We start from the raw sequence: 21,418 nt of genomic DNA, 5'->3' as shown, positions 1-21,418 counted from the left end.
TCCACTGTGCCACCCAGAGAGTTGTACTGTGATTTTTAATGTTAATGTAAGAAGAAGTGCCCAAAAGGTATAGAACAAAACAGTCTCTATTAGTCTTTCATAAACTGAGACAACAGACCCTGTTTAGGGACATGAACTTTTCTGCATATGGTAGATTATACCACAGTGAAGTTCTGGAAATTTCAATTTAAATGGCATTTCTGTCTTACTAAATCATAATCAGTACCTGCCATTTCTAATGAGTAAATAATCATGCTATCCAACACAAGCAAATGTTATCCAAAACTATAAATTAAAGGAGTAGAATACTTACAAATTAATTTTAACCAAATGTATATTTCCCTACAGCATGGGTTCCAGGCCTGCAGCAAATGAAAAAAACAACACAGAATAATTGTACTTCACTTTTGAGGGTATAAATCAAGCATGACAAGGCTCATGCTCTGAATTACTGTAATACTTTTAACATTGCACTTACAGAAAACAGATGAAAAATTCTTAGCAAGGTTGTCCAATCCTTCTGCAAAAATGAATAACTTCTATCAATCAAAGAAATCAGCATATGATGAAATCATGGGAATTCTGCCTGCTCTTATTCCACATAGAGAATCACAGCTCATTACATTCTGCTAGCTGCTCAAGCCCTGACTCATCTAAGAACCTTAAGCATGTGACTAGCAATATGAGACTGAAATGGGACAAAAAAAAGACCAATGTAAGAACTCTCTCTTCACTGTGGGGCTACTAGATTTCTTTTGAACATTTCTAGCATTTTTCCTCTTCATTTGGCTTACACCCCAACAGTTTTAATGGACTTTCCACAAGTCCAAATGCCATGCCGTAATATCAACTTACATTGCAGAGAAAATTGCTACTATAGGTTTGAGCCATAAAATCTGGATTGGATGAATGAATATTGATTATTATGGTAGGTCTAAGTTCATGTGAAAGAATTATTTGTGTTATTTGAAAAATCTTCCAATCCATTAACATGCATTCTACCATGCTAGTCACTTTAATTGGAACCCATCTTACATTACCACCAGTGTCTTGTCATCCCAAGCTACTTTGTTTTACTTTCTGACTTCTGATTATATTCATTAGAACCAGGGTAACAAGAATTAAATATTTTCCCATTTCTAAAGGGATTTCAGTAAACTAGAAAGGCAAACCTATTTTGGAACTCCCATATACATTTATATTTACCAAATGTTACTTCTTAAATCTGGAACTGCACATATGGTGGTTTTGCATCCAATTTCAAAGAATGTTGGGGCTGAAGGAGTTACTAGGATCAAACTAGGTTTTAAAGATAAAGTGAGCTTAATTCTCTGTTTCCTTCAGCCTTGTGCAATCATTTACAATAGTGTAAAGTGAAATTAAAATGGTCCCATTCTGAGTTGGTAACATTTTACACACACTTTACACTTGGTGCGGGCTAACGGAAAAAAACAGATAGATTGGGCAAAATAGATATAATAAGAACTCCCAAAAGCAGTGTAAAGATCAAGGTGCAAACTGACATGTAACAAAGGTACAAGGCTATTTGTGGAACAAGGTAAGTTTTTACATTTTAATGTTCCCATTTTACCTCTGGTGGAATTAATTTAAATAATTATGGAAAGCAGTCAAAACAAACTGATATTACAGGAGACAAAATACCCGCATGTGCCCCAATGCGCACAACCTCTTTTTTTTTATCCAAGATCTTATTCCCAGCCCCACCTTTATACTTTTGAACATGGAAATTTGCTAGGCCAATATTTCCTGTTGAGCTTGAAATGCTCTTCCATAAGCCGGTGAAGATCGAGAGCAAAACAAGTCCCTGATATAAGTGGGTGTATCACACAGGGCTGGTCCTTTCAGGGGCATCAGGAACCAGCCTACCTGTGACAGGCTCCTAGAATGGAGAATGAGGGCTGGTCCACACTGGGTATTTACATCAGCATAACTATATCTCTCAGCAGTGTGAAAAATCCACATGCCTGAGAGATATAGCTATACTGGCAGTTACTCCGGGCTCAGGGAGGTGGGATTATCTACTGAGATAGGAGAATCCCTCCCATCACTGTCATGAGTGTCCACACTGAAACACTAGCATCTTTCCCTGTGACAATAAGAGTGAATTTAAACCCACTATGTCTAACAGGCTTCTAAATTGCAATTTGCTGTTTTAAAGAGTGATATTATATAGCTGTCAGATTCTACTTCAAAAGTCTTTTAATTAACTTAGGAACAGACTAGCTACCACTACACATCTCTTCAGAGCAAGCTGCATGGTTTTTGCACAGCCAGCTAAGAATCCACAGTACATGGTTTGTAGAATATTGTGCTACTGGGTCATATAATGGTCAGCCATAGTCTGATTCTGGTCACAAATGGTAATCGCATAAAGCAATACATAAACAAAACAGAAGAAGGAAAATGGCTTCAGTTCCTTGGTTTAGTAAATTGGAAGTGTTTTACATGCCAATTTTAGAGATAGGCATTTCCACTGGGAGCAAACATAAATGAAGACTGGCTTGTTTTTCTAGGGGTTACCAAATGAAATTAATAGGCAGCAAGTTTAAAACAAACAAAAGGAAGTATTTCTTCATACAACACATAGTCAACCTGTGGAACTCTTTCCCAGAGGATGTTGTGAAGGCAAAGACTATAGCAGGGTTCAAAAAAGAACTAGATAAATTCATGAAGAGTAGGTCCATCAATGGTGAAAAGCCAGGATGGGCAGGGATACAAAACCGTGCTCCAAAGTGTCCCTTGCCTCTGTTTGCCAGAAGCTGGGAATGGACAACATGGGATGGTCAATTAATATTACCTGTTCTGTTCATTCCCTCTGAAGCATCTGGCATTGGCCACTGTCAGAAGATGGAACACTGGGCTAGATGAACCATTGGTCAACCCAGTACGGTCATTCTTAGGTAACTCTACTGGGAAATTCTCATATTTAGGTTCTGATCCTATACCAATGAAGTCAATGGAAGTTTTGTCCCTGACTTTTATGAACCCAGCATCTAATCCTCAACTTCCAGTGCTAGCTCCATAGAAGTCCCACCAGCAGAGCTGCCAAAGCACTATGCTGACTCACCTACTTGTCCATGGAAGGAATATGTTCTGTACTAGAAATGGTAGAAGGCTATTAACTGAGACTACCTTTGTTATATGCAAACACTACACAATTCTACAAAGCTATACAAATTCATACATTTGGTTCTTTATCTCGAGAGACACCTCATACCACCACAATCTGCATTGTTTAGATCAGACATCTTATTTGGAATCTAAGGAAAGTTACCCTTTTAGGTGACAGAGTACAACCTTCAACTTCTAACTGAAGAAAACAGGAGCAAATCCAACAAAATGTTTGCCTACATCACCTGCATGTACACTAACAGTGCATGCTATTAGGATTATATGTCACATTTAAGACCTTGCAGAACTAAAGCAAAAATATCCCTATATTGCTATCACTGGCTCAGCTCAGTAATAGGAACATTAAAAACACTAGCACAGACAGGACTCCAGATGGTTGCTAGCATTTTAAGCACCATGTCATCTAATTTTGCTCCAAGCAGGGCTACCTGTCATGGTGTTTAAAACATCAGTGCCAGCCAGTGCTTCGTCTATAATGGTACTTCCGCAATTGCTACCCTTGGTGAAGTTGCACTGATAGCAGTGAGAGATGGAAACTTTAGAAAAAAAAATTCCTAGTGTTCATGATGCCACAGAAAACAATTTTTTAATTTCAGCATACAAGTATTTGGGCTGGAAGAGATTGTTTGCTCAAGCAATCATGTGACTTATCTGACCACTCACAGCTAGGCACTACTCAACATCAATGTGAGTAAACATTTCTAAGAGACAGTCATTTAATAATTTAAACAACTAACATATTCTAGGGAATCAATCAGTTCATGGATATTCCGTAGATAGAAAAAGAGGCTAAATTCTTCAGATAAATTACTCACTCTGCTCTCATTACATATTATCTTATACATATATAAATACACATTTATATCTATAGATACAGATGTACTGTACATATGCAAATTTAAATAAATACAAATGACAATAACACAAGTTGCGATATAAAGCATAGTCATAGCCAATAGCAGAGGTTTTCTGTTTTTTTCAAATAGTAAATCATTGTGAAAGAAATGTGATATAATTTTCAATCATGATTTGAGGTGTAGTTGTGCTAATGAGAATTGTTTCAAAAGGCAGAGAAGCCTGAAGAATTGCTTATTGTTAATGGATAATAGACTGAGAAGAGATCATAATATATAACAAATTCAAAAGATACAATAAGTGTATGGTTAAATCCTAAGGTTTTTTTCCCATTAAAAAGAGATACGAGCAATAAAAAACCATTTTAAAATTTACTGATTAGTTTTCAAAGTGGTAAAAGAACTTTGCAATATTTTTATCTTGTTGGCTTTTACACACCTGACTACGCTGGCTGCCACTTTTTCAAAGGAACATCTGGTTCACTGATGTCTAGAACTGTAGTGTACAAACATAAATGCTCCTATCAAGGAAAGTGGGGCTGTGAAATTGCAAGCTTCTTCTTAGAAAGTGTCTTTGGGACATTGATATCCAATTTTAAATTACATTTTTAGCATCCTGCTATCAAGATAAAAAACTGCCAGTAAAAACTGCCTGAATTCCGATAACACCGTTCTTGTATAACACTGTCTTAAGTTATGTCTTCATTGCACGGTTAGCCTAGCATGTGATTTTGCATCTGCAAAAGGAATTGTGCTACTAATATCCTAATTTGTGCCTGCATACAGGAGGTTAGGGGCACAGGGCTCCATTTATATGGTATCTTAATGTTTTCTTGGGAAGCTGCTGCAGTTTTGAGGCACACCCACACAGAGAACTGGGCTCAAAGTAATCATTATCAACAAATAGGAAGAGCAATACATAAGGGCACCCTGTAAATCTGCATGTTCATAAAAGGGTGTTCCATCATTACAGTTTTCTCCCCTCCCCCCTCAAAACCACAAACAATTTTATTTACTTTAAGGCTAAGTATCATGAACAAATGGTGCATAATGCTGTAGGGACATATTACATCACATATGTTTACATTCAGTGCAGCATTAAACTTAAACAGCACTGGAAGAACAAGTCAAATTTATTTGACTAACTAATCATCATTAAAATGGGTAGGCAGATGTCTCTCAAGCAGCGAAACCCCTAGATACCCTGTTCCTGATTCCTCCAGGGCAATTTCTTGACCCTGCTGAAATGCAGTAATGCAGCGAAGATAGTTCTAGTATAACTAAAGACTGTACAGTACTGCATAAGCAGAAAGGATTCAAACTAAGGTTACATGGGCAGCCTTAATTCCGCCATTTCCTAACATCTGAGTGCTCGACTTTGCAACCTTAATGTTCTTCTAATGTGGAGTTTTGGGATGTCATATTATGAATGTTTTATAGATTTCTGTAACATGCTTCGGAGACAGAAAATACCTACATTCAAGCGCTATCCTGTTGCAGCAGCAATATAGATGGCACACAGGACTTTCTATACCCTTTAGACACTGATGTTCTTGAGGTGAACCCTGGCCAAACTGAACAGAAATGGACAAATCACAGAGCTCAAGGTATTAGATTTCATTCTTGTGAGAGGTGTGGAATACTTCAAAGAAAGTTGGAATACGTGTTAACAACTGACAGAGACATATCGATTCAAGGTATTGCTTCAGAATTTTGTAATTAAAAAGGCAGACAGCCTATCTAGCTGCTATCATTTGAGGAGACAGAAGCCCAATTTTTAATAAAATATTTGTAAAGTTTTGTGTTCAGCTTGAGAACATTTGCTTCACTGGAAATGTTTGAGCTGCACTGCAAATGTCAAAAGAGAAAGACTTATAGCTGACCAGGACAAGATTTAAAATACAGAAATAATATAGAGTCAGATTCTGATCCTTGCTCTGGGAGCCCTTGTATGGGAGTAAGGGGTCATAAGGTGCTTCCTTACGCCACTGCATTTGCTACCCATCCACTCCACAAGTAGCTGTGGAGATGGGGGGCGCATTTGCTACTCCCTTTCCCCCATAGGCAGCAGAAGTCCTATCCCCTCAGTATGTGGCCAGCACAGATGGAATAGGAAGTAAGCCATGCCAGAGAAAGGGCTGATACTGATGCTTAGTTCCCCTATGGAGTAAATGGGAAGCAGCAAGTGAATTGTAAATGAGTCACAATCTGGCACAACTTGCTGCCTCTTAGTGCAAACTGAAAGGTGCCAACACCACAGTAATTACCGTATTTGTTACCCACCCCTCTCTATACTCACACCAAATAAACTCAGACGATGTAGATCGGGGATCGGCAACCTTTGGCATGCGGCCCACCAGGGTAGCCCCCTGGCAGGCCGGGCTGGTCTGTTTACTTGCCACATCCACAGGTTCGGCCGATTGCGGCTTCCACTGGCCATGGTTTGCCGCTCCAGGCCAATGGGGGCTACGGGAAGTGGCGGCCAGCACATCCCTCAGCCTGTGCCGCTTCCCGCTGCCCCCATTGGCCTGGGATGGCGAACCGCGGCCAGTGGGAGCCACAATCGACCAAACCTGTGGATGCGGCAAGTAAACAAACCAGCCCGGCCTGCCAGGGGGCTTACCATGGTGGTCCGCGTGCCAAAGGTTGCCAATCCCTGCTGTAGATCATTCTCCTTAGTATAATAATCTATTAAAGAACTGGAGTCATGTACTGAGGTCTTATGTTACTTTACTGAGAAGTGCGGAGAAACCATCATTCTGTATGGGCAAATTCAAATTAGCCATGTATAAATTAGCAAGGTTTTAGCTTACAACAGAAAAGAGAAAAGCCAAAGGCGAGTATAGAAACAGGGGGCCAAATAGTTGCTTCACTAATCAGGGAAAGTCTAGCCCTGCTCTAATTCTTACCCATTAGCTGAAATCTCCAACTTTGCTTTCTCAGTTAGCTCTCTCCATTTCTAGCTTTCAACCATTTAGTGATCTTGCCTGGAATACAAGGATCCTGTATCTCACTGGAATAGTATTCCTTTAAAAATTCAACTTTCAAGGGGCTTAGTATGTCTAGATGATTGTGTGTTCATATACATCTTCTGCCTTCCTAGAGCCTGTTAAAGTCTAACATGATACAACATTTAGATGTGAGCCATCTTGTCTTACTGGCCCAGACTCCACTGTCAGTTAGGTAAGCTCCATTTGCTTATTTAAATTCACAGCCCCACCATTATCTAGCTTTTTGTGGAGGGATGTAACGTGCTTTCAGCTACCTTATGTATAACAAGCCAAATCAAATTCTAGATTTTAAGTTGTAAAAAATAAAAATGTTCACATCATGCAGATGTGAAAACGAAAGCTATAATTTATCTCTCCCCTGCCCTAGAGTAACCTAATTCAGTTAATCTTTGAAAATGCACGCTGTTTTGGAGTTTTAATCTTGATTTGGGTTTCTGCTGGCAGAATTTAAGATTAATCTAGTATTAGAATTCTGATATTTACACTACTGTAAACAAATAATAAAATGGAACTAAGCAGCTGCTTTCTCTTTAGTTCCTATGCAAATGAGAACTAAGAGCTTATCCATGTTAGACTTCTTGTTCAATCACACAGCCCAGAGTTAGAGAAAGAGTGAGTGTTTGTTTTTTAAGGTAAAACTGCCTTCAATTGGCACTAGTCCCAGTATCTTATTCTGGTTTTATGGGACGTTTGATTGCTATAGCTGCCAAATGAGTGACAATACAGTATGGTTTGTTGACGTACACTCTCAGAAAAGTAGGAACACGACTGAGATCATGTGATCTCATTTTTTACTTCTTACACTGTTCTGAGCTGTCATGCTAGATCTGTTTCTTTCTAGCACTTCAAGGTAGGAGGAACTCCACGGTGGGTTTAAGAGGTTCAAGGCCAAGTTCATTAAGTCGACCTGTTAATCCTCTCCATGAATTGTGTTCCTGTTTCTTATGAGACTTTGTGCAATAGATTTTCTAAAACCTTAATGAAAATCTAATCTGAGTTTAAGGTTTTTCAAAGATTTTGATTTAAAAAAAAAATCATCAAGGGGTTGGGAGGGTAACTGAAGGCCTGAACTTGCAGCAGTTCTAAGCAGGAAAACTTGCTCTGATACTTTGTCCATACTGAGTTTTCACTTCAGATTTCCCACTGCTGCAGCTCCACCGGTGACAGTAATGATGGGCACTTTAGTGCAGCTCAGTTGCTGGACGGCTGATGGTGTTTTTACCTCTGTGTCATCTAATATTTATTCAGACCCTGGTCAGACAACCCAATGGTAAAAGTGCTGCTGTCTTGTCTATACTAGTGCTCCACTAGGGGAGCTGCAGTAGTGGGGGTGCATGATGGTTAAAATGAAGGGTAAGTATACAATACAGTGACACAGCTACAGCACTGCAGCTCTGCCACTGTAGTGCAGATACTACTTACGTTGTCAGAAGGGGGGGGGGGGGGGTGAGTGTATGTCTTCCACTTCTCTGAGATGCAGGAGCTAGGTTGACAGAAATATTCTTCCATCTACCTAGGTTTGTCCACAATAGGGTCAACCCCACTGTAAGGTTTTTCACAGTTCTGAGTGGTGTAGCTAGGTCAACCTAATTTTTAGGTGTAGACCAGGCCTAAGAAAACCCTAAGTGTAGACATAGCTTTAGAGCTGTAGGATGAGACCCTGAAATTTTGCTAAAATTATGCATGATCAATCTTTCAGTAGCTTAGTCTTCAGCACCTGGTATACTCTACTCAAACTGCTCACCATCTCTCTCTCTCTCTGCTCTTATATTTACTTAAGCTGCCAGTTAACCATTCCCAGATCTTCATAATTATATGTATTTTGTTTGAGTTATACCACACATCAGCAAAGTACCATTGTATATGGTGGGGGGGAAACCTTGTATAATGCTAAATAAATGAGTACATTCAAAGCTTTTTGTACCTAAATGGTATAACACTTAGTTTACTAGGTTGCCGATGGATAAATGGTAGAGTTATTAGCCAGAGATGTTTTTCAAGATTGGCTCTAAGTTACTCTCCCTGTCAATGGCCTAAGCAACTGCTGTGTCAGCAGGGGTACATCCAGTCATAAGCTCTCTTTTGCCATAGCCCCTATTATCTGGCCTTGACTTCTAAGCTGGCAGCAGGGTGGTGACATAATAGGCAAACACTAACTATAGCCACCAGAACATCCCCCTGCACTGGTACCATCCTCTCATAGCTAGCTATGCTGGCTTATGGGCCATAACATGCTGCTGGTCAGCTCACTGCACTAGAGGATCTGGGCCCTGGTGTGAGCAACTGTGGCTCAGATTTGGTGTTATTGTTTAGCAAATACCCATTAGCAGCAAAACAGTGGTTCTCTGCCTTCAAAATGATGATTTTTTTTTTAAATGAAGGCATGAACAGGGTTTGGGGGGGTTTTTTCAGCTCAGCAAAAAAACACTCTGACTTGTGGTAAGAATTTTTGTTCCCCATATAGTTCCTCCAAATACAACTGTACCAGACCAATAAAAGACTCAAAGAGAAGTACACCTTAATTAGAGCACACACTTTGGGTCAAATTCAGCTGTGAAGTAACTTCATGGAAATCAATGAAGTTAAAAAAAAGTTACATCAGGGATGAGTTTGAGCTCTTGACTTTAGAACTTATTAAGAGAAATGGTCAGGAAGACAGTGTTTGAAACCGTTTGATTATGCTTTTTATAGCTTTCCTTTGCAATCTATGTACACAGAGGATTTTTGTACATCTGTTTATTTGTGACGAGCCACATTTAATAAAGAAAAAAGCATGCTGATAAAACACCACCTGGGTATACACTATCCCCAAGAAGAGCCTCAACCCTTTGCCCCAGATGTTTGCAAAAATAAAATCTGCAAAATAATTATCTCAAACACAATTAGTTTTGCCAATAAAGCTACAGCAGCCACCTTGTAGTTTTATGGGACTTTTCCCCCAAAGCTCATTTTGGAAGCTTCCCTGAATACATTTTCAATTGATTTTAATTTCATCCTATCATACAATGATTCATTGCTGCACATATGCATGCACTGAACCGCAATCAGTTCAAATATTTGTAGGCTTCATGCAAGTACTGCAGGGAAATAAGATACAGTATATCATCTGATTCAAGTACAAGTACAGAGGTGGTATCTGATTAGATTTTCAGACTTATCTCTTTTTGGCCTGCTCCTTTCATTTTAACTGAAAACCATGTGACACATTGGTCCTAATCTATGCCAAAGTACCAAATTTCTCTCCATGACTATCTGCATATGTAAAATGATTTTTTCAAGAATTTGTCCAACATGCCAACTCTAGCACTTCAGACAACTTTTCTTGGGGAAGATGACACAATTTGGCTACTATGTATATTCTGTTCATTTTTTAAAATAAAGGTATAATTTCACAATTTTTATTCATGAAAATGGGGAAAGAATAGCCTGCTATGACATTTAGCTTACTTAAACACAGTGCAAAATATGTTAAAGATCTTGATAAATTGGAATGATTCACTCAAATCTATATATAGTGAGATTCAATAGAAAGAAATGCCAAATGGTTGATGTAGCAAAGAATAAACAAATGCACAAATAAAGAATCAGATCCAGAAGTCTTTGTTCAATCCTTAATCTGGAAAACTCCCATCGAAATCCACTGATTTTGCTTGAGTATGGACTGAGTTAAAATTGAGGAAGACCCTTAGGACTTTTGCCATGAATAGGCTGTCTACACAGTAGTGCCACAAAGAAGGATCTGCATGTCATAGTGAATGATAAAGTGAATATGAGTCAACAATGAGATACAGTCCCATAAAAAGCAAATGCCATTTGGGTCGCATCGTAAGCATGTAAAATAAGCAAAATTATCCAACCCCACTCAGCACGATTAGACCTCAGTCAGAGCTGTGCATATGTTTGGAGCAGCACACTTAAGAGACAGACAGATTGGAGAGTGTTCAGAGGAAAACAACTACAGTGATAGAAGGCTTGGAAAATAAGAGCTGCAGTCTGAAGGAAGACTATATATTACGAAAAGCTTTATAAGGACACAAGAAACAGAGCAAGCTGCTAAGGGAGTTTTTTGCATCAAAGTCACTGGAGTAGTCTAAATTAGATTAGAAAAAATTATATTAGGGATGGTTTAGAGAATAATAAAAAGCTGTCCTGCCATGAGGCAGACATACAAAGGTGAGTCACTACCCATTCTTTGGAACCAAATGATTAGACTCCTAAGCAGTCCACGCATTTTAAAAGAGGTTACAGCACAATTCAATAGCTAGCTTCCCCACCCCTCCCCAGACAATAATGCAATCTCCACAATGAGCCCCAGCAATCTACATAGCATGTATTTTCTGGAAATAATGGGGCAGATCCTCAGCTGGTGTACATTGTCAGATGCCTTTTGACATTGGTATCCCTATGATTATTTACAGCAGCTAAGGATCTGCCCTAATAATTTACTTAGATCCAGACTTTCAGAGCCTTGTGCACCGGTAAAAGCTCATTTGAGTGAGTTGAGTTGTTTGTGCACATGCATGGCAGGCATTGGAGTAGAGCTGGTCAGGAAATGGAATTTCACGCTCACTATAACATTCAAGCTTTTGAAAAAAATAAAAGTGCTCTGACTCAATATGAAAGGTCAAAAACTCAAAATTTTTCACAGGAGTGAAATTTCAAAAGCCAACGGCCTGGGCATCAAGAACATTGTGGTTTTTCCCAATTAAAAATACCATCAGAATCCCCTTCTCCCCAGCAAGCTGCCAAACTCCCAGGTGTCCATGGTTGCTGTCTGCCTACTCACCCCTCAGATGGGAAACCCAAGAAGCCAGCCATCTGGGCAGCCAGATCTGTTTGACACCTTTTGCTTCAGGGTTAGAACAGCTTTGGTAGCATACCTACAGCCGACTCAGGTGCTCTTTAGTGAAACGCTGCTATTTTAGCACATTCTGGTATCTTATTTCATTGAAACCAAAACTGTTTCTGGAAAAGGATCAATTTACACAAATTTCCCAGTGCAGTTAAAAAAAAAAAAGAGAGAGAAAGACTTTCAAAGGTGTCAAAATGTCCCTTTTTGACATTTTTGAAACTCAACTTCTGGGTGTGTTTTTGTGTGTATGTGCGTGTGTGAGGGGGCGAGAAAGCGTTGAAAAATATTTTTTATTTTGAAACGTAAGCTAATTGTCATACAAAATTTAAAAAACCATAATCGAAATATTTCTGAAAATGTCAAAATAAAACATTTTGATTCATTCAAATCAAAAGTTGGTTTGTGAAAAATTTCAAGATTAGCTTTTCATTCTGATTTGGGACAAATACATTTTTCAAAAAATCTCAAAGAATTTTCCTAGAAGAGGAAAACTATTCCCTGACCAGCTGTAATGCCTAGGCCTCAGAAATAATAATTAGTAGCAATATCTTATCTCCTCTTCTACCCTAGGCAGTGTTGTTGCTACCTGTTCTGTGTACACAGGTCATAGGGGGAAAAAAATTATTCACTCTAAATCAGATTTCAGCATTTCTAACACGACAGGGAGTCAGAGTGGGTTGATCCTTTTAGGAGAACCCTACCTGTGCCCAGTTATCTGCCTCCAAGGTGATGGGGGTGATGGGTTTTGGTTTGAGCAGGCAGAGCCAGATTTGGGGGCAGGTGACCCAGGCTACCACCTGGGGTGACAGAGTTGGGGGGCACTGGGCTTGGGGTGCTGTTTTTGTTGTTAGCATAAATATATACAGATCTACAGATCCTAGCGTGAAAATTTGTCTTCTTATATGACAGAGAAATGGGCTACAAATGCAATAAAAAATAAGGTATTCAAAAGTTTAACAAATGGAGGGAGGCGCCAAAGACACTCCCCACCTGAGGCACCATTTGGTCTAGGGCTCGCCATGTGGCCAGTGATTAGGGCACTTAACACATCATTTAATGGTAGTTTTGGGTGGTGCTTCCTATGAGAGGGAACCTGCTGAGCTGGAGAGAAGCTGCTGCAGGAGCTGTTGGACTAGGAAAAGCCTGGGAGGGGGTCAGTGCAAAGAGGAACAGGATGTTGAGCCAGGCAGGTTATGCCCCTATTGCACAGAGGGACCTTGGAAATTGCGAGGGAGCTAGGGCCTGATGCAAGAAGTGAGAGTGGTGGAAGAAGCCTGATAACCAGAGGATTACGAGATTCTGAGGAATGAGATCTCTAGGAGGAGCATCTGGACAGGGCAGTGCAGATGGGTGTTGGAGTGAGTTGACACTCACAACCCAGGAGGAAGACTAGAAGAGGAAGTTGGATCCGGGTTGGGAACATGTTTGAGGGGAAGGGTGGGGGGGTGTTTTCTCCCTGGCTAGTTGGGGCAGGAGAAAGCCTCTGAATTTTTCAGTTGAGCAGTTGTATTTATTTTGTACTATGTATAACAAAGGCCAAACACAATAAACCATGCTGAGGAAAAGGCCTTACAGAGGAGTTGGGGCTGATGAAACACCCCATCCAGTCTACAAAGGGGTAGTCTAAAAAGAGCCCAAGAAATCTCTGGATCAGAATTCTAACAGAAATGGGAATTATCAGAGGAGAAACCTCTTCTGAATTCTGATGGTATGGAAAAAACTTTGCTTGGGGTACCATATCCTGGAAATCAGTGACTCTGTAAAGATTTAGGGATCGCAGTAGATAAACCGAACACCAGCTCCCCGTGAGATGCTGTGACAAAAAGGTCTGATGGGGTATATAAACAAGGAAACAGCAAGTAGGAGTTAGGAAGTGATTTTTACTTTTCTATGAAACACTGGGGAGACTGATACTGGAACACTGCATTCAGTTCCAGTGTGCACATTTTTAAAAGGATGTTGAAAAATTAGAAAGGATGTAGAGAAGAGCCAGAAACTGATTTGAAGGCTGGAAAAATAATGCCTTATAGTGAAACTTAAGAGACTCAATCGATTAAATTTATCGAAAGATCAAGAGGACTTAAGTATAGTGTACAAGTGCCTTAATTGGGACTAAATATTGGGTACTAAAGGGCTTTTTAATTTAATGGTTCAGACAGTGGCTGGAAGTGAAAGCCAGACAAATTCAAATTAGAATAAGGCACACCTTTTTAATGGTGAAGGTGATTAACCAGTTGAACAATCTACCAAAGAAAGTGGTAGATTCTCTCTCTCTTGAAGTCTTCAAATCAAGATTGGATGCCTTTCTGGAAGATACGCTTTAGTCAAACACAAGTTATTTGGCTCAATACGGGTATACCTGGATGACATAATATACCTATGTTATACAAGAGGTCAGACTACATTTAAATGGTCCCTTCTGGCCTTAGATCTATGAATCCAAATAAGAAATGCATTCGAGATTATATTGCAAGTCGGGAAAACACACAATTGCAGTAATGGGTGAATTGACATACTGCTTTCGAAATGCCCTTTAAATTTAGTACAACAATACTGTTTAGTGTGGGAGGAAGAATGAGAACATTGCACTACGCAAGATAGGGAATAAACAGCAGTTGTCTCTACAAAAAAACCCACACCAAATCAAAGCACAGGATAGCAGGATCCCTTCACCTGCTGTAATTTGCTCTTTGTGTCTGGCAGCGTGAAATGAGGGTGTATTGTAGGACACAAAGCTGGCAGTGCACATGTGAAAGCTTATTTCCCTAGGTGTGGATGAAAAATTGTATTATTTAGCTAGAAGTGATGACACAGAAGACATAGTGGTAATAAGAGATTATTTTAGGATATATGCAATCCAACAGGAACTGTACTGCATCCATCCTCCTTATAGCTACTTCAATGGAGCCTATTACATTTTTCTTAGCACTGCAGTAAGTATTCCCTCTTTATTTTGTGTAATCTTATAATGGCACCCCCACTAGGGTTTTAATTTGCTGTATTAAAGTTGTTTGCCTGTTAGGTAGCTTTTGTGCTTTCCAGGCACCTAACAAGTGCAGTGAAAGTCAGTGGGAGCTGGACACCGAATTCCCTTAGGTACTTTTGAAAATCCTACCCTTGGTGCTTTGGTTTCATCACTAAACTAGAACTTCTGCAGTCAGGGGACTCAGCACAAGTAGAGTCCTGAAATAACACCTTGCACCTTTTCCTTATTAGGAGGTTGGAAAATGCCATTCTTCTAAATGCTTTGTTTCAGGGAGATTGTTGTACTACAAAAAAAAAAAAGCAGAACAAGCTCTGATGTCTTAGCAGATAGTTATGAACGTGGGATCAAATGAAATACTAAGAAAATTAAGAACAGAAGATTCAATGCTCAATGCTCCCAAAGGCTGAGACTTCCTTCAGATTTATTCAGAAGCCATTCTTAAGTTTTATCTGTAGATTCTTTTTTTTAGGAGGAGTATTCTTCTCTGTTGCAACACTCTCTGTGGTAATTTTGGAGACGGTCCAGCCACTTATTGCAGTGGCAATTTTTCAGTGGCAAAATGAATTACAGGTACAATTTGGAATACTTGTAACTGAGACCCTGATTTGCACCTGAAATGTGGTAGCGGTGAACATACCTATGCTTCAGCACATTATTCAGTTGCAGGCAGAGGTGACAGTAAGCCGGTACGCCCCGGTACGGGGTACCGGCAAGCAGCAGAGGTGAGTTATATGGGCTCGTGGCTCCAGCAGTATTGAGGGCCCAGGGTCCCAGCTCCACCAATGTTCGGGGCCAGGTCTCCGCTCAGTCCCACCTGCTGCCCCTCAACGCCTTCCCCAAGTGTCCCCTGCCCTCCCCCTTGCTGCCCCCATGCGCCTCACTGGATCTCGGAGCAGAGCATCCCTGTCTCTCCCCTGCAGCTCCATGCTGCCTCCCTGCACCAACTGCCACCGCAGGGTCCTAGTGCCCGCCTTCCCCAAGTGGCAGGGCAGGCTGCCCTTCCCCCTCAGACCCTTTCATTTTCCGGTGGGACCCTTTACCAGTACAGCCGCTCCCCTGCCCGCAGTCACTGCTCCTGCCCCACCCTGGGCAAGGGGCAGCCCCATCCTCCACCCCTAGTGAGGCTACAGTGAGGGGCAGCAGCAGGGGATGAGGTGCACACGTGATGGCAGCCCCCGCCCCATGGCACCCACCACAGGGAAGGCGAGGGAGATTCCTGGACCTGAGAGGGGCCCTAGGAGCATGTGCAGTGACAGTGGTGGGAGTGAGTGTGCTGCCGTCGTGGAGAGGGGGGGCCCCTACCCCAGAGCTCGCTGCTGCCGGCGGGGGGAGGGCTGGGGGAAGTCCTCCTCTCTGGCTCCAGTCCCGGAGCAACCTGCCTGCACCCCAAACTCATCCCGAGCCCTGCCCTACCCCTGAGCCCATAGCCCCAGCCAGAGCCCTGATCCCTCTACCTTAGCCCTGAGCCTCTCCAAGACCCCAACCCCCCATCTCCATCCCCAGCCAGAGCCTTCATCTGCCCCGCACCCTAACCCTCTGCCTCAGCCCTAAGCCCCCTCCCACACCCCAAACCCCTCATCCCCAGCCACACCCCAGACCCATCCCCAGCCTCATTCCACAGCTCGCACCCCTGCACCCTCTCCCATCCCCAAACTCCCTCCCAGAGCCTGCACCCTACACCCCAAACCCCTGCCCCAGCCAAGGGCCTGCACCCCAGACCTCCTCCCCCACCCAAACTCACTCCCAGAGCCTTGGGCAGGTGGGGGGCTGGAGGGCAGAGTTTGGGCAGGGGCAGGTTCTGGGCACCACCAAAATTTCTATAAACCTGCCACCCCTGCTGGCAAGAGCCGGTGCGCCGTACCGGGGTGGATCAGCTTCCCCAGGTGGCAATTTAAAAGGTCTGGGGCTCCCAGCAGCAGCTGAAGCCCTGGGCCCTTTAAATTGCCACCAGAGCCCTGCTGCTGGAGCCCTGGGGTAGTGGCAGAAGGGCTTGGGTGGCGATTTAAAGGGCCCAGGGCTCCTGACGCAGCTACTGCCCCAGGCCATTTAAATTCCCACTGTAGTCCCTCTGCCACTACCCCAGGGCTCCAGGGATGATTTAAAGGTCCCGGGGCGGTAGAGGCAGAGGGAGCCCTTTAAATAGCCCCCGGAGCCTGCCGGAGTCCTGGGGTAGTGATGGTGGGGCTCCGGCAGCTGTTTAAAGGGTCCAGGGCTCCCACAGCCTCTACCACCCTGGGCCCTTTAAATAGCCGCCAGATCCCCGCTGCTGCTGTCCCAGGGCTCCGGGGATGATTTAAAGGGCCCTGGAGGCTAGCAGCAGCCGGAGCCCCGGGCCCTGCTGCTGGACCCCTGGGGCTCCGTCAGCAATTTAAAGGGCCCGGGGCTCCCAGCTGCTGCTACCACTGCCCTAGCCCGGGCCTTTAAATCCTGATTTAAGGGGCCTGGGGATTTAAAGGCCCCACCTCTTCCGGTAGAGGTCACGCCTCTTCCAGTTGAGGCCCCGCCCCTTCCTCCGGACTCCGGAGTACCGGCATGTCCTTTAAGTTACTTTCACCCCTGGTTGCAGGTTCCAAGAAAACCCACGTTCTGCAGCTGCAAACTGCACCCACAAAAGGGAGCAATCTTGAAAATTTGCTCCAAAATCTTAACTAGAAATGGGCTTGGAAAGCAGGTATTCCAATGTCTATCTTTTCTTGGATTAGCATTAGGCTAGAGCAGGGATCGCAGCTCCCACTGACCTACGCCACTTCCCATAGCCGCCATTGGCCTGGAGCGGCGAACCACAGCTAGTGGGAGCTGCAATCGGCCGAACCTGCGGATGCTGCAGGTAAACAAACTGTCCCGGCCCGCCAGCAGATTTCCCTGATGGGCCACGTGCCAAAGGTTGCTGATCCCTGGGCTAGAGTGATCAATTCATGTATTATACTAAATCAGAGCTAGGGTTCAGATTCATATTAGATGGTATGGATATCTTGTGAACTATTCTTTTAAAATTGCAGTCATGGAGGAATACCAATAAATACGACTGAGTCTTCCAAGTGTCACCTCAAGCGTTCAAACAAGTCTTGCAAGGCCTCCACTATTTTATCAAATGAATTTAGGCTAATATACATGCCCCAAATATACTAAACATACACATGATCATTTTAACATACTGTGCAACTAAATTTACATTTTCCCTAAGTAAATAGCATCAAGAAAATCAATTACTACATTATACAATATTACACATAATGGCCAAAGCATCAATGTGGTTGCTCAACTCCTTTGAACGTTAGCCTTCTAAATTAAGTGCCTAAATATGAGATTAGGTGCATAATTTAACTGAGGCACAAACATTTGAACTACTTCCATGATTTTGCAAATATATGATGCACATGCTCAAATTTGCACCTGTGAGCAGTCCAATTAAGTGAGTAATATGCACTCTTATTTAGAATGTGTTTGCTGGTAGTAGGATATCAATATTCTCAATGATTTGTGGCATTTGGGAGGAACTGACTTTATTTTCATTGAGCAGCGGACACGAAATAAATATTCAGGGGTTTTAGGGAATTCTTCAGTCATATATGGTGGCATTGTAAGCAGGAAATTTTTAAGGTTTCAAACAAGCTCTCTGCTTTAAAAAGAAAAATCCAGAGAACCAGCCACCAAAAGCTATAATTGCAACCTTTCCCGTTTGCTTTCCCTTTCCAACTATACATTAGGATATGCTAAAACTGAGGCGTAACTGTATTTAGAAATCTGATAGCACTGTGTGATAGTTGCTGGTAAAAATTGACTTTTTAATTAAAACTGTACACAGTAATACTTAGAAAACTATGATAATTATAGTGATTATAGTTTTATCATTACTTGATTTTAGCAGTCAAGATGATTTGTTTGAAGAAAAACTAAAGCCAATTACAAAATACACTTCTTTATACAGAGAGAGAATTTTTAGAAAACAAAACTGTACAAATCTGTAAGATTCTTGATGGCATGTTCTAAGCAAGGACAATGCCACTTAATGGCATGTGGCAAGTCCATGTGACTCTCACTTTTTCCAAGCAGTGGCACTGTATAACTCAACAAAACACATGCCCCGTCATGTCTTATTATTCACTGTCTATTTTATATTGTAGATGTGCAGCAGCCTGAAAGACGACCTGCTTTTAAGGACCCCGGTTCAATTTCCAGGGCTACATCATGTTCATACTTCACTGACAGGGACGTGTGTTGAGTTTTCATAAACTTGTTTCATTTATGGTTATTTCTGCAGACCAACAACTAGAACTTCTGGCATTTCTAGATTTGCTAAGTTCTACAAGGCAAAGAAAATTAGTGAGGGACATTTTAAGATGGGGAATTGTTTTAAAGTAATAGTGTGAAAAAATAATTTTAAAAAACTTGTACAGATGTTAAAAAGAAAGTAATGGAAAAGATCTGCTTTTGCATTTGTAAGTTTGCTTCCTTTGAAAAAAGGCAAGGGGAAAGTACAGCACCTAACACTTTCTGATGATATAGAGGGATCTAAGACAACGTTCAGATGCAAATCCGATCTGGAGCCAAATTTCCCTGAAGTTCAGAATGCATTTTGACATATATCAGAGCTACATGCATCCAGACTTCTGGGTAGTTACTGCTTTCTGAATTACTCACATTTTGACCATATCTTCTCTGCACATTAACAATTCACGTTAGTGTGAACTTTACCTGAGCAAGAGTTACAGTGAGCCAGCAATGAAAGGACACGGGGACAGCTAACCAACATTTCTGCTATTTGCAGTTATTCCCAGAAGTAACATGGCCCAGTATTACTGGTTGCTATATACTATAAGGTTATTTTAAGGATACTTGCTGTTATAGTATCTGCACATTATTCACAAGATATTTCAAACAACAGATTATGAATATTTAAGTAGCTGCTTTTCAGTGTATACATTATAGGGAAAGTTTCCTGGAAAGTTCTCTCAAAATCATTGTATGCTTTATAGAATACCATGAATGTACTAAGTATATTTAAGATATCGCTAAAAATACTACTTTCATAAGGCATAGAATGAAGTGACTCAACACATTAGCTAGGAGATTGTTAAAGTCCTTGCTGTTCTATAGAGACCATAATCTTCACAGGTCAGATTGGATGCTGCAGCCACAACAGTTTGAAATGAGTTTCTGAAGCTTGACATATCATTGAACTGGAACTCTGTTGTTAAGAAGAGGGCGGGAAAATACAAGAAAAAATTGGGTAGCCTTGCTTGAAGAGTGCCTCTTATAGCCAAAACCAAACTTTATGTACCATTATGTACTAAATATGGTACTAAAGGAGTGGGGAAGTACTGTAGTTAGAGACTATGTAGGGTGAGGACGTTGAAATTTAAGAATCACAATGGTAAAGCTGTGGTAGATTTAGCTATATAGTTTGTCACTTTTTTAAAAGTCCCAATTTGAAGTTTCAATTCACCAGTGTACAAATCCAGATATTGCATATGGAGGTCACACACTGTAACTGTTCAGAAGGCAGGTGACCCCTAAACACTAGGAATCAATAGGATCCAGGAGTTCACAGCATTATTACATTTTCAATTCCTGACCAAGTGTAAAAATGTGACCTCTGACCCTGTAGACTTGAAAAAGTCATAACATTAAATCAAAGACAAAAGCGGGCCCATTTAATATAAACAATGAAGTATTTCAACTGAATTCTGAAGAAAAGGCAACAGTGTCTTTAAATGTTTTGGTCTGAGTTGTATAACCCATCACCCAACATTCTAGCAGTAAAACTTACTTCAGGATAAAATTTCAGGTGTCGTATCTTTGACAGAACAAGTACCTCAGGGGCCAGCTCCCAATACTAAAAGTGACAAAGCAGCCAAACAGCAAGAGGAAAGTTTTGCACATTTAACTATCAACTGCTTGGGGCATTTTAAAACCATTTTACAAATTTATATTGACATGTGCGTTCATAAGGCTTTACATCTACTCCTATGGAAGAAGCAAGGATACTAACAAGAGAATCATTACTCTCCTCTTCCAAGGGGAGTCTGTTTTGGACAAGCAGGGGAGATTACATATTTTCCTAAAGAGAAAGGAATATACTAGTTGCCAGCAGTTAGACATTTAATTCAGGTATATCACTTAGAACCAAAGGAGTACTTGTGGCACCTTAGAGACTAACAAATTTATTTGAGCATAACCTTTCGTGAGCTATAGCTCACTTCATCGGATACAACCGATGAAGTGAGCTGTAGCTCACAAAAGCTTATGCTCAAATAAATTTGTTAGTCTCTAAGGTGCCACAAGTACTCCTTTTCTTTTTGCAAATACAGACTAACACGGCTGCTACTCTGAAACCTGCCACTTAGAACCAGTTATTCAACACCTATTCTGCCCAGTTATAAAGTCAACATGTAATAAGCTTGCACTGTACTTCTCCTTCTGGGCCACAAGCCCCTTTTTTCTTTACTTATTGTATTAGTGAAAGCAAGTGCTTTGTATTCTCCTGCCGTAAGCAATACATTGTGACATATATGCCAAAGCTGTCCATCGGGCTGGAGACACATCGCACTGGGGGAGTTGT

The 21,418-nt window shown here is 41.5% G+C and overlaps 1 long non-coding RNA gene across 2 annotated transcripts in view; it reads right to left on the bottom strand.

The window, feature by feature from the left end:
* Positions 1-477: 477 nt before the first annotated feature.
* The window catches only part of LOC122462526, a 38,992-nt gene continuing 18,051 nt past the window's right edge, over positions 478-21,418 (bottom strand). For both annotated transcript variants that reach the window (XR_006285113.1, XR_006285114.1), the window contains one exon: positions 478-520. This is a non-coding gene — a long non-coding RNA (uncharacterized LOC122462526). The remainder of the gene's footprint in view (positions 521-21,418) is intronic.

Source organism: Chelonia mydas, chromosome 12 (assembly GCF_015237465.2).
Source record: "Chelonia mydas isolate rCheMyd1 chromosome 12, rCheMyd1.pri.v2, whole genome shotgun sequence".
Taxonomy (NCBI): Eukaryota; Metazoa; Chordata; order Testudines; family Cheloniidae; genus Chelonia; species Chelonia mydas.
The sequence above is the reverse complement of the archived record's forward strand: the minus strand, read 5'-3'. Positions and strand labels throughout refer to the sequence as shown.